We start from the raw sequence: 10257 nt of genomic DNA, 5'->3' as shown, positions 1-10257 counted from the left end.
TGTTTTCAATGTTTTGGCTTTTTATTAATTTACGTCATATTCTTGAGACGTGTGGGGACAAGATTTAGCGGACATTTGACCTGAATTCCCCTTTCGTTGTCAATGGAAAATCTTGAGACGTGTGGGGATAAAAGCTCTTTATAGGCCCCTATAGGGGTCCATCATACATCATTTCATTCTGGCCAATCACAATAAGCGTCCTCACTTGTGACTTTTCCGTCTTCATTCTTCTGCCCTACATCTAACTGCACCAAGTCTCTACGTCTGTCTCTCTGTAGGCTCATAAAGAGTCTGGATTTTGGGTGGTGAGGTGACCACCGCTCCGGTGGTGAGCTGACCACCGGAGCTGAAATAACGTTGAGCGGTGGTGAGTAAAAACAGGGCTGAAGCCGTGGCGCTTAAGCCTGGACAGTAATTAAGTACATTTACTTGGGTACTGTACTGTATGTTTTTAGAGTTTCTTTTCAAATCTTTTTTTGTTCTGTTTTGCTTACAAAAGATATTATGAATTTGTCATAGATTATATTCATATATTGTTTTGTTTTTAGTTAAGTCATGTAGGATGGGGGATATGTTTGTCACCCGTGTCCTGTGAAGTTTGATTATTTCTGTTTTACGTATAATATGAGTCCATACGTTAAGGCCATGACTGGAACTCGGCTACAGATCCCTAGCCTGCTGTGGCCAATTTAAATGCTAATACAAATCTTACAAAATTGTCAATGCCCATGTGCAATTTAAGATCCATATTGACCAACCCACTGAAGAGAAAAATGCATTTGAACGTTCTGTTCAACTGTTTAAAATGATCCCTGGCTGCCTATTGGTTATTTATTATGTCACGGTAGCTGCTATAGTGCTTTATTACCGTTTACAACTCGGCACTGTAGCACGCTGAGTGCTACTGTGGTTTCTTGCTGACTCAATTGATGACAGTTTTGTAATTAAAGCTTCTGCACGTTATCGACTGCAGGCACGTACATGAGCAACAACACAAGAGGATTATATTGGTGCGCCAAGTCTACAGTATATGGGCCAGCCTCGCTGGGTCTGCTGCTTGCATTGTGTTTAAATCAAAATCCTTTATAACTGCAGTGTTGAGCCAGCTCTCTTTCTCTGCTAACATTCTGGCAACGTGTGTGTGCCCAGGTCCAGCAATTAGCCATTATTATTGGAAACACATGTCGATCAATTAAAGTCCAGCAGAAATTTAAATGTGTATTTTAAATGTGACATTTTCAAATTTGCCCACCCAAATACTCAAAACCATTTAGGTTCGTCTTTAACCCTGGCACTAGTCCCGTCTGGGACGACCTCTTTCAAGGAGCACCTCACAGAATAACCTTAAAACCACGCGTATTGGGTAGAACGCTCCGGGAAAGAGTGAGTTTCTAATCGATCCCGTCAGCCCCCCTCCCATATCCACCCACAGCAGAGTCCAAATCACACGCCCTACCACAGTCACTGCTGACAGCTAACCATCAACCAAACCAATACAACTACGACATGGCTATCCTTCTGGTCTGTGACATGCTAGGCTCATCCATATATCCCCCCAAATCAAATTGTCAAGTTCATGACGGCTCCGAAGATAGCCCTTTATGAAGCCTTTCCATTCATAAGTCTGCCTTTGTGCAGACTATGCCCGAGGGAATTACCCCACAGTTCATTTCATTGTGATGTTAAATATGGTGTTGCCAGGGTATCCTCCAAACATCAATCATTAAGTATGCAAGTTAATAGAATGTCAAACAAGCAGTGCATTATCACTGTTTACAATTTGGCATTTAGCAAGCACTCTTAACCCAGGCTGATTTAAGTGTAGCGCCTCACCTCAGTAATCTAGGCTCATATAGGTAAACCAAGAACCTAGCGTCAGTCTAAACATTATAATATCAATAAATAATGTATGTGAAAACGCTCAAATTGCCAAGGTTCCATTTAGTTGACAAGTCTACCAATACAGGTTTTTTTCATTTTATTTAACTCCGAAGTTAAATCACAGTGCAGGCCCAGGCAAAATAATATCACAATTAAACACTGGCCAAACTCCATACGAACTGAATAAACACTTGACAGCTAAAGAAAATGAAACAAACCAGAGGAACCTAAGAAACTATACTAAACAGGAAAAGCCTTATACAAAGGCTGGTAGCTCTCCGCCGGATGGTTACATGGCTAGCCTCAAGCCAAACTGAACGGCCTACCTTCACCTGTAGCATGCCTTTTAAACAGGTGAGGCAAACAATCACCTGATTACTAATTTGTAACTCTTTCACTCAAACCAGGCTAACTAAGGCCCATGAGTTATTTTACACAATTAGACCATGAGGTATAGAGCACCAAAGGCCTGACGTCACTCGCTCATCCCCTGGTTTGCGAGTCGTCTCATATAAGAATTGTGGTCCAAAAATAAACTGTCTCTGCAATATTGTCGGTGTCTGTATCGTTTACGACAGTCAGTCACTCATATCACTCATGTCTTAACCGGCCACGTAGTCGGACAGTGGACTAACGGGATGTCGGACTAACGCATGCCCACCATTTAAAAACCCTTTGAGTCATTGAGTGTTAGAATGTCTTCAGATATATACCTATAAGGAAACATGCAATACAACACTACCAAACACTGTTTCCCGCCGGCTTGTCTTATTGCTTTTTTGGGTTTCATCCTCGTAGCAGTTTTTGAATTGACCTGTACTTTCGTTGAAATGTATCCATTCTTCATACTGTGGAAAAAAATCAATCAATCAAGCAGCTGTGCAATGTGTGCATGCAACTAGGATGCCAGCAAAGGTCAACAAATTAAACTTGCATCTGTCTAAATAACATGCTATCTAAGAGAATAACAGTTGAGTGTGTCGTGGTGTGTCCGTCCATAGGCTGAGACGAGCGGGTGTTATGATGGTGCTGTTGTCCAGTTGTCAGAGATGGTCAAAGGAGATGTTAATGCATTAAGAGGTAAGGTGCTATTTAAGAAAAACATGCACAGAAAAGCCTGACTTCTACTGTAGGTGATTTGAGTTGCACAATACCTCATACAGTAGTATGATTTATATATATGATTGGACATATGATGCAAAATGTTACAGAATAACAACTAATAATTGATCGATAATTATCAATAAAACAGACCTATCAGTCGTCAAGGCTAGGGCAGTTGCTATGGCAAGTGCTACAAGCTTTAGTGGAGTCTGAAGAGGTTACTTCCAGGGCGTTGTCGATGGAAATAGTTATATCCTGCATGAGGACTTGCTGTACCCATGGGAAGAAGAGAAGCTTGGTCTTGTCTGGGTTCAGCTTGAGGTGGCAATAATACTGTGATACATGTAGCAAAGAGATAAGAAATTAGTCAAATTTAGAAAAAGTACAAATATATACAGAATATATTGAATAATGAAATATAATTGAAATTTGTGATTTGGATAATGTGTTTTTAGAAAGATGCCAGCCAGGTTCATTGTTTACCTGGTATGCCATTTTCTTTGAGGCACTATATACTTTTTTTCTCTCTGCACTATATTTGTGCAATAGTGCAATTAAGGCCACCAAGGCGTTATGGAAAGTGTCCTGAATGAAGAACTCAACTTCAAAGTGCTGCCCCATTCCATTTATATCATTTCGAGCTCTGGCGCTCAAGCACTTACCAGGTGATGTCAAGTCTGAGGGTTCAGGGCTTAAGGCGTTAGGGAGGACAATGGCAATTATCCCTGAATGAAAATCTTTTCATAAATATCTCAGTGATCAATGCGCAATGTGCAATTTAAAATTGATTGGCCAACGCAACAAGGAGAGAAATGTGTAACAGCAGAAAGAAAGAGTTCAGAAATGTAGGACAAACAGTGAAAGATTATTATTACCTGTGAAAATTGCCTTCATTACATTCTTCATATAATGACCAATGCCTGGGTGCAAAATTAGATCGATTGGTCTGAACAGACTGAGAATTGTCTATTTTATAGTAGGAGTCTGGAGATGCAACGCATAAAGGCACTCAGAGGCACAAGAAAGTCAATTAAGAAAGTCTATACCCAGTGATTGGCAGAGTGCCCAGAAATGTGTGCTATACCCTAGTAGGCTACCACCATTACTACTTGTCAATCATGAACGGACTCACGGTTCAGAAAATAAGAGGGAGACTGGCACAGGAAAGTCCTCTTTTTGACTAAACTAAATTGATTGAACAGTCTTTAGACTGTTCAATCAATTTAGTACCAAAAATAAAGTAAAGGCAATTTAACAAAATAAGTACAAATCAGTGATTTGGGAACTGAAGATGAATGAAACAGGCACAGAAAGAAAGAGAGAGAGAGAGAGAAGTACAATTGCACCCTATAGAATGGGGACATTTGGATGTAATTCAAATTGTAAGTACATCAGCCAGAAAGAGAGGGCGACTGAGCCAGACTCTCAGCCATCCAGGTGAACATCCTCCCACGAATGACCTCCACTCTGCTGCCACTTCCTGAAACGGGAGGAGAGCACATAGATACCGCATTGGCTGCTGCTGCTCATTGGAGCGATGCGCCAACAGGGCCACCATGTTGGTTATTATTATGGCAAGCCGTGACTCCTGATGCACATATGCCCCATGTACAGTATATGTGGAAGAAGGTCTCTGCACAATTATAATCATCATAACTCGCCACATTTTCAATAGAAGTGGTTTGGTGCCTGGGCCATGGCTCAGTGGTCCAGGCACCTTGGCTGGTATCCCAGTCTGGCAGTGTGCCGTGGGTTCGACTCCCGATCCCGACGGCCTTTACTGCATGTCTTCCCCCCATATCTCTCCCCATTTCCTGTCAGCCTACTGTCTACTCTCTCGCATTTCATGTGAGAGCTAGACGCCATCGGTCCCATAGCCTTAATGCAGGGCAGAATTAGCATTAGGGCTATGGACCAGAGCTAAAGAGGTCCTAGAGATAAAACATGTAAAGAAGCATTCATTATAATTATAATTAATTAAAAGGTGCAGGCGACAGGCTTGGGTTTTGTTCCACAATCTGACAGTTGCTAGATAAAAAGTCTGCAGCAAATTCTGGTATCTGTGGCTATTAATACTACAGTATCACAATAATATCAGAACAAAACAACAAGAATGATTATTCAAAAAATCTCAGTTACTTCTACAATCAGGTGTATATATCTTACAGTGGAGTCATGGCGAGCTGCCCTGCTTAACATGGGGCTTCATGGGCCCAGTGGCCACTGAGACAACTGTATTTGTCTATGAGAGAGAGAGAGAGAGAGAGAGAGATACTTTATCAATCCCGAAGGAAATTTGTTTTGTGCAACAGCTCCAGTGCAATACGTACATGCAGAATAAAAAGAGCATGATGAACATAACAAATACATTACATCTGTAGAAATAGAATGCAGTATAAAAAATGCCTAAGTTAAAACTTCAACACAACTAAGACAAAAACATGAACTGACCCCCCGCCCCACGGCCCCCATTGATTAATTATACAGTCTAATAGCCCTTGGAATAATGGAGTACCTAAGTCTATCTGTGCTACATGTCTGCATGGGATAAAAACCTGTTACTAAATTTGCTCTTCTGCAAATATAGTGCTGTGTGCAGTGGGTGACTGACATCATCCAGAATGGCTAGTGAATTGGCCAGAGTCCTCTTCTCTGCCATCACTGCCACAGAGTCAAGCTTGGTCCCTGTCACCTTGCCAGCTCGCCTAATCAGTCTGTCTAGTCTGGCTGTGTCCCTCTGAGCACAACCTAAATACTGCTACTACTAGTACTACTACTGTTGCTATAATACTAATAATACTAGTACAACTAGTACTCCCCTTGTACTTTGACGAAGCATTTTTTGCTAACCCATAGCTATTCATTGTGTGTGTGTGTGTGTGTGTGTGTGTGGGTGGGTGGGTGTGCGTGCGCTACATTGATCGCCACATTCATTCAAGGAGTAACTAATAGGAATGACACACACGCATGCAAATAGATCAATAGCCATTTTTCTCTCATTCTTTCTCTCCCTCTCTCTCTCCAAGTAATAATTGTTGCCTAGGGAACAGCCGTTCCCCATCGAAATTGGAGAGGGAGCGAGAAGACATGGAGTCACAAACTTCATCCAGTTACCAGTTCAGTTTGTGACTTTTGTGTTTAAATAAAATGTGACTGTGAGTAAGTGTAATGTAGCCTAACGGTGAGCTCTTACAAGCTGTATACACTGTAGAGTTCTTACCACATCCGCACAATCTCATAACTAGGAAATACGTTGTATACTGTGTATAATCTGTATGAATATCAATCAAATCAATACCATACTATTGCTAAATGCATAACGATGCCAAATCAACACATGGGATGATAAATTAACATAAGGGCTGATAAGTCAACATGAGGGTTAGCACGAGATGAATAACATCAATATGCTAAAATCGCTAAAATCGACATGATGAAAAATAGACGTAAATTCCTGATCACACTTTTCCCGTGCTCGCACACACACACACACACACACACACACACACACACACACACACAAACATAGTTTAATTGAAAATATTTTAAAATACACAAATATATTGTATTACTGATATTTTAAAGACAGTAATACAATAAAAAAGTACAGTGTACAAGAGCAGCATCAATATAAGTCAAATAAAAACATCAAAAATAAGTTCACTTCAAGGCTAGGCTCATTGCAGTAGCAGTGGCAGGTTCTTCTTTCTGCTGGGACTCCCTTCTTCCCATCCCCAAGAACAACCATCTTTCTGCTGGGACTCCCTTCTTCCCATCCCCAAGAACAACCAGCGACAAATGCCTTTGGCCTTTTTCAGTATATGTTTTAAATCTTCTAGCTTCAGGGTGGGCTGACAGCAAAATAATACACAAAAGAAAACTGAAGCGTGGACACTGGACAACCTAAGTCACCTAAACAAATCAAAGGAACCGGAAGACAAATCACTTACCTATCATGTTATCGTAAAAAAAAGAAAAGAAAAAGAGGTTAAACATACCATATAAACGTTACCCACCAAACCCTATATTCTCTGTAGCCAGATGATCGGAGGATACCCCTGCCTAATGATATATCTGGTGACATGCTGCATATAAATTCCATGAATGGACTACAACTGTGTGGATACAGCCCTGCAAAATTTAAGATAACGGCATTGCAGAACCAATGCAAAGACTAGGGCAGTCCTTCATATTGGGACGATTTGTTTTCCAAAGCAGTAGACACTGGTTTTCTCTGCTCCTCTAGCCAATACATATTTTAGATTTTGGCAGACATATCATTATAGGGCATATCTGCGAGACTACCCAAACTAATCAGGCTAATAAAATCAAAATCTATGGGGGAAATCTTTTGGCCACCCTATACGTTTGATTTATACTAGCTCAGGGGGTGAGGGTTCAACCCCCGGTCGAGTCCTACCAAAGACTATAGAAATGGTACACAATATCTCCCTGCTTGACACCATAGATTGTTAATTTAAGATACACCATCTCAATTGGAGCCACTAGAGGCGAGCAACATGGTGCACAAATCTCCTAAGTGGATGCCGGTGTAGGACAGCAAAAATCACGAATGTCTCATGGGGTGCTAGTAGTGTGTGTTGCTGGGACAGAGAAAGGTTGATAATGAAGTGCATTTCTCCTGTTTTGACTCTGAAATAAGACATTTTGGTATGAGAATCTTGGGAATGTTGTGTGGCTTGTGGCGAATATTTTCTTCAGTGACCATGGGGCTAAAGAATTGTTCAGATGCTGCGTTTACGTTCACTCTCCCAATGGAATGAATAGACTCTAACCTGCTTCCCGTCTCCTAAAAAGGCGTCCAGCCACTTCACGCAGGAAGTGAACAGAGATGGCATGTCTAGCTATTTCTGTCTTGGTTGTCACTAAGCGTTGACACTAAGTCCCTGCCACATACTTGCGTCATGTCCGGGGTTTGTACGTGTACCTGTACATTAAGCTGCCTCACACCATGGAAACAGGAGATGGGTTCCTGACCTGTGGGCTAATTGCTCAGGAGCCGTTCCCCAAGGCCACTTACTTACTTACACTTGATTTATAGTTAATACATGAATGTTTTTCACTTAACCCCCCTAAAATGTATACCAAAGGTTTTTGGTATACCCCCAAAACGGCAAGATCTATACAAGCCTATAAAGTGAAATGTATACATTATTTTGTACCAATTTTTCTGAACAGACGTGTAATGTTGCGGCTCGTGTCACAATGACATGGTCTTCTTTCTCTCAAGTTCAATCTTCCATGTTTCTATGGCTTATTGTGCATATTGTTCTTATATTGCTTATTGCCTTCCTGCATGGCCACCATTATCGCTGCTTGCAGCTATATGTTTTGCTTGTTTTTGATGCAGCATTTTATCCATGCACACTGATTTACACCTGTAGTGTTAAACTGTGAGGTGACAAATACATCTGGGGGGGGGGGTGCCGGCCCTTCTAAACTCCCCATAGAAGGCGGGAAGCATTCAGCTCACTGGAACAACCTGTGCAATCGATCACTCATTCAGTCAGCCCTCAGCCTCAGCCCAGCACATACCTGCAACCCAATCACACAACACAATGACACATAAAACCCTTCACAGCCAGCCAGCCACGGCTCCTGGAGACTGGGGGGACTATGGCTATTTAGAGCGGGGGGGGCTAATGACATTTGGTTTACATATATAAGTCAGTAAATTGGGTTTGTGGGGAGGGGGGCTTAGGGGTGCTAAGCCTCCACCAAACCAAAACTCTGTTCACAGCCACAGTAGAGAAGATCTGTCTGTCTGTCTGTCTGTCTGTCTGTCTGTCTGTCTGTCTGTCTGTCTATTTGTCTTAATACCAGCAGTGTTGGTGGCATTGTTGATTTGCATAGCGAATGATTCTGATTTAGTTTTAGTATAATACAATTTCATTTAGTTTTATAGTCATCTCAAATGTCTTAGTTTTGGTCTAGTTCTAGTCGACTAAATAACCTCAGATTTTAGTCGACTAAATGTACAGTTTATTTTGTTTGCGTCGCAATGCTTGATTTTACACTGCTGAAAATGTGCATTGTGAACATGTAGATCTGCTACCACCCGAGGCGAGCACATAACCCAGCATAATGACTTGTTTTTTCCTATATAGCTTTTGTCCCCACAAAATGTCTGCAACAAACATTAAATGCCATTGACAATGAAGGGAACATTTACGTCATCTTGTCCCCACACGTCTCATATTTGCCATCGACAATGAAAGGATAAAGGGTGAGGTTGCGCATCATGGTGATGTCAGAACAGGCCAGCTCCATATATGCAGATCTATTGGGATAATTTCGATTTGGGCCCTGTCCTGAGCCTGGGCAGATGCTTTTGTGCTGGTTCTGGACAACTGGCTATCCGACGGACTGGACACCGGGCACTGCACTCCCTGTGGTGGTGTGTGTCAAATTTTGAAACCGGTGGGGCGAATGGTTCTCGAGTCACGTGGATTACAGATGTATACGTACATACTGTACATGCAGAGACTTGGTGCTCGTCAGGTACAAGCCTGGCTCAGGGAGTAGAACGTCCCTGCCATGCAGAGTCCATACAGGCATTTTGGATCTTTAGCATCACGTCCTGTCTTTTCGAAATCAGTTCTCGTCAGTGAAAAAAAGGTTTTTAGTCGTCATAGTTTTAGTTAACACTGGATGGTGGCAACGATTCAACTGAAGTAGACACAGTACTAGTCATCATAATTTTTAGACCGCGGTCGAGATCATGGATTTCACAATGCCACAATGCCGGTCCTTCATTGCCATCCCCAGTTCCTGCTTACTGATGCATGTGTCCCTAGCGATGACATCGGCTAACGACAGTTTTCTACCTCTGGTCTGCTTTGAGACAGGACTCCAGAGAAGAAGGGAAGATATAACCTCATTGTCAGCTCTGTAGCAGTGGCCGGCTAACTGCATGTGTTCTTCTGGATCGGACTAGTGAAGAAACACGGGGAAGGTTGCCGTATATTAGATTAGTCGATGGGTGGCTCTTCCAAGACAGATGTTGCGCTCTCATTAGAAGGCGGGTGTAAGTACCATCCAACCGTTTCTCTAGTTTCTTTGAAAGTGTCCATGTCTCGGAGCCATAGAGTAGAATTGGCTCAACGCGTACACTTCCTTGGGGTGGCTTAGGACAGCGGTTCCAGGTGGTCCCCAGCTAAATGACGGAGAGTTGGTACTTGGTAACCAAAAGGACCCTTATAAGATCTTTAACTCGAGAGCGTGAAATGACATCAACAAAATTGTACCCAA

At 42.1% G+C, this 10257-nt stretch overlaps 1 protein-coding gene across 1 annotated transcript in view; it reads left to right on the top strand.

The window, feature by feature from the left end:
- The first annotated feature begins 253 nt into the window (after nt 1–253).
- dcc (DCC netrin 1 receptor) overlaps nt 254–10257 on the top strand; it is a 107951-nt gene continuing 97947 nt past the window's right edge. The window contains exons 1-3 of the mRNA XM_080755627.1: nt 254–367; nt 2883–2961; nt 6012–6101. The gene's annotated coding sequence lies outside the window, so the exon portion shown is untranslated. The remainder of the gene's footprint in view (nt 368–2882; nt 2962–6011; nt 6102–10257) is intronic.

Source organism: Protomyctophum bolini (genome assembly GCF_963924005.1).
Source record: "Protomyctophum bolini genome assembly, chromosome: 22".
Taxonomy (NCBI): domain Eukaryota; kingdom Metazoa; phylum Chordata; class Actinopteri; order Myctophiformes; family Myctophidae; genus Protomyctophum; species Protomyctophum bolini.
Note: the sequence above shows the minus strand (reverse complement) of the source record. Positions and strands in the feature narration are given on the sequence as shown.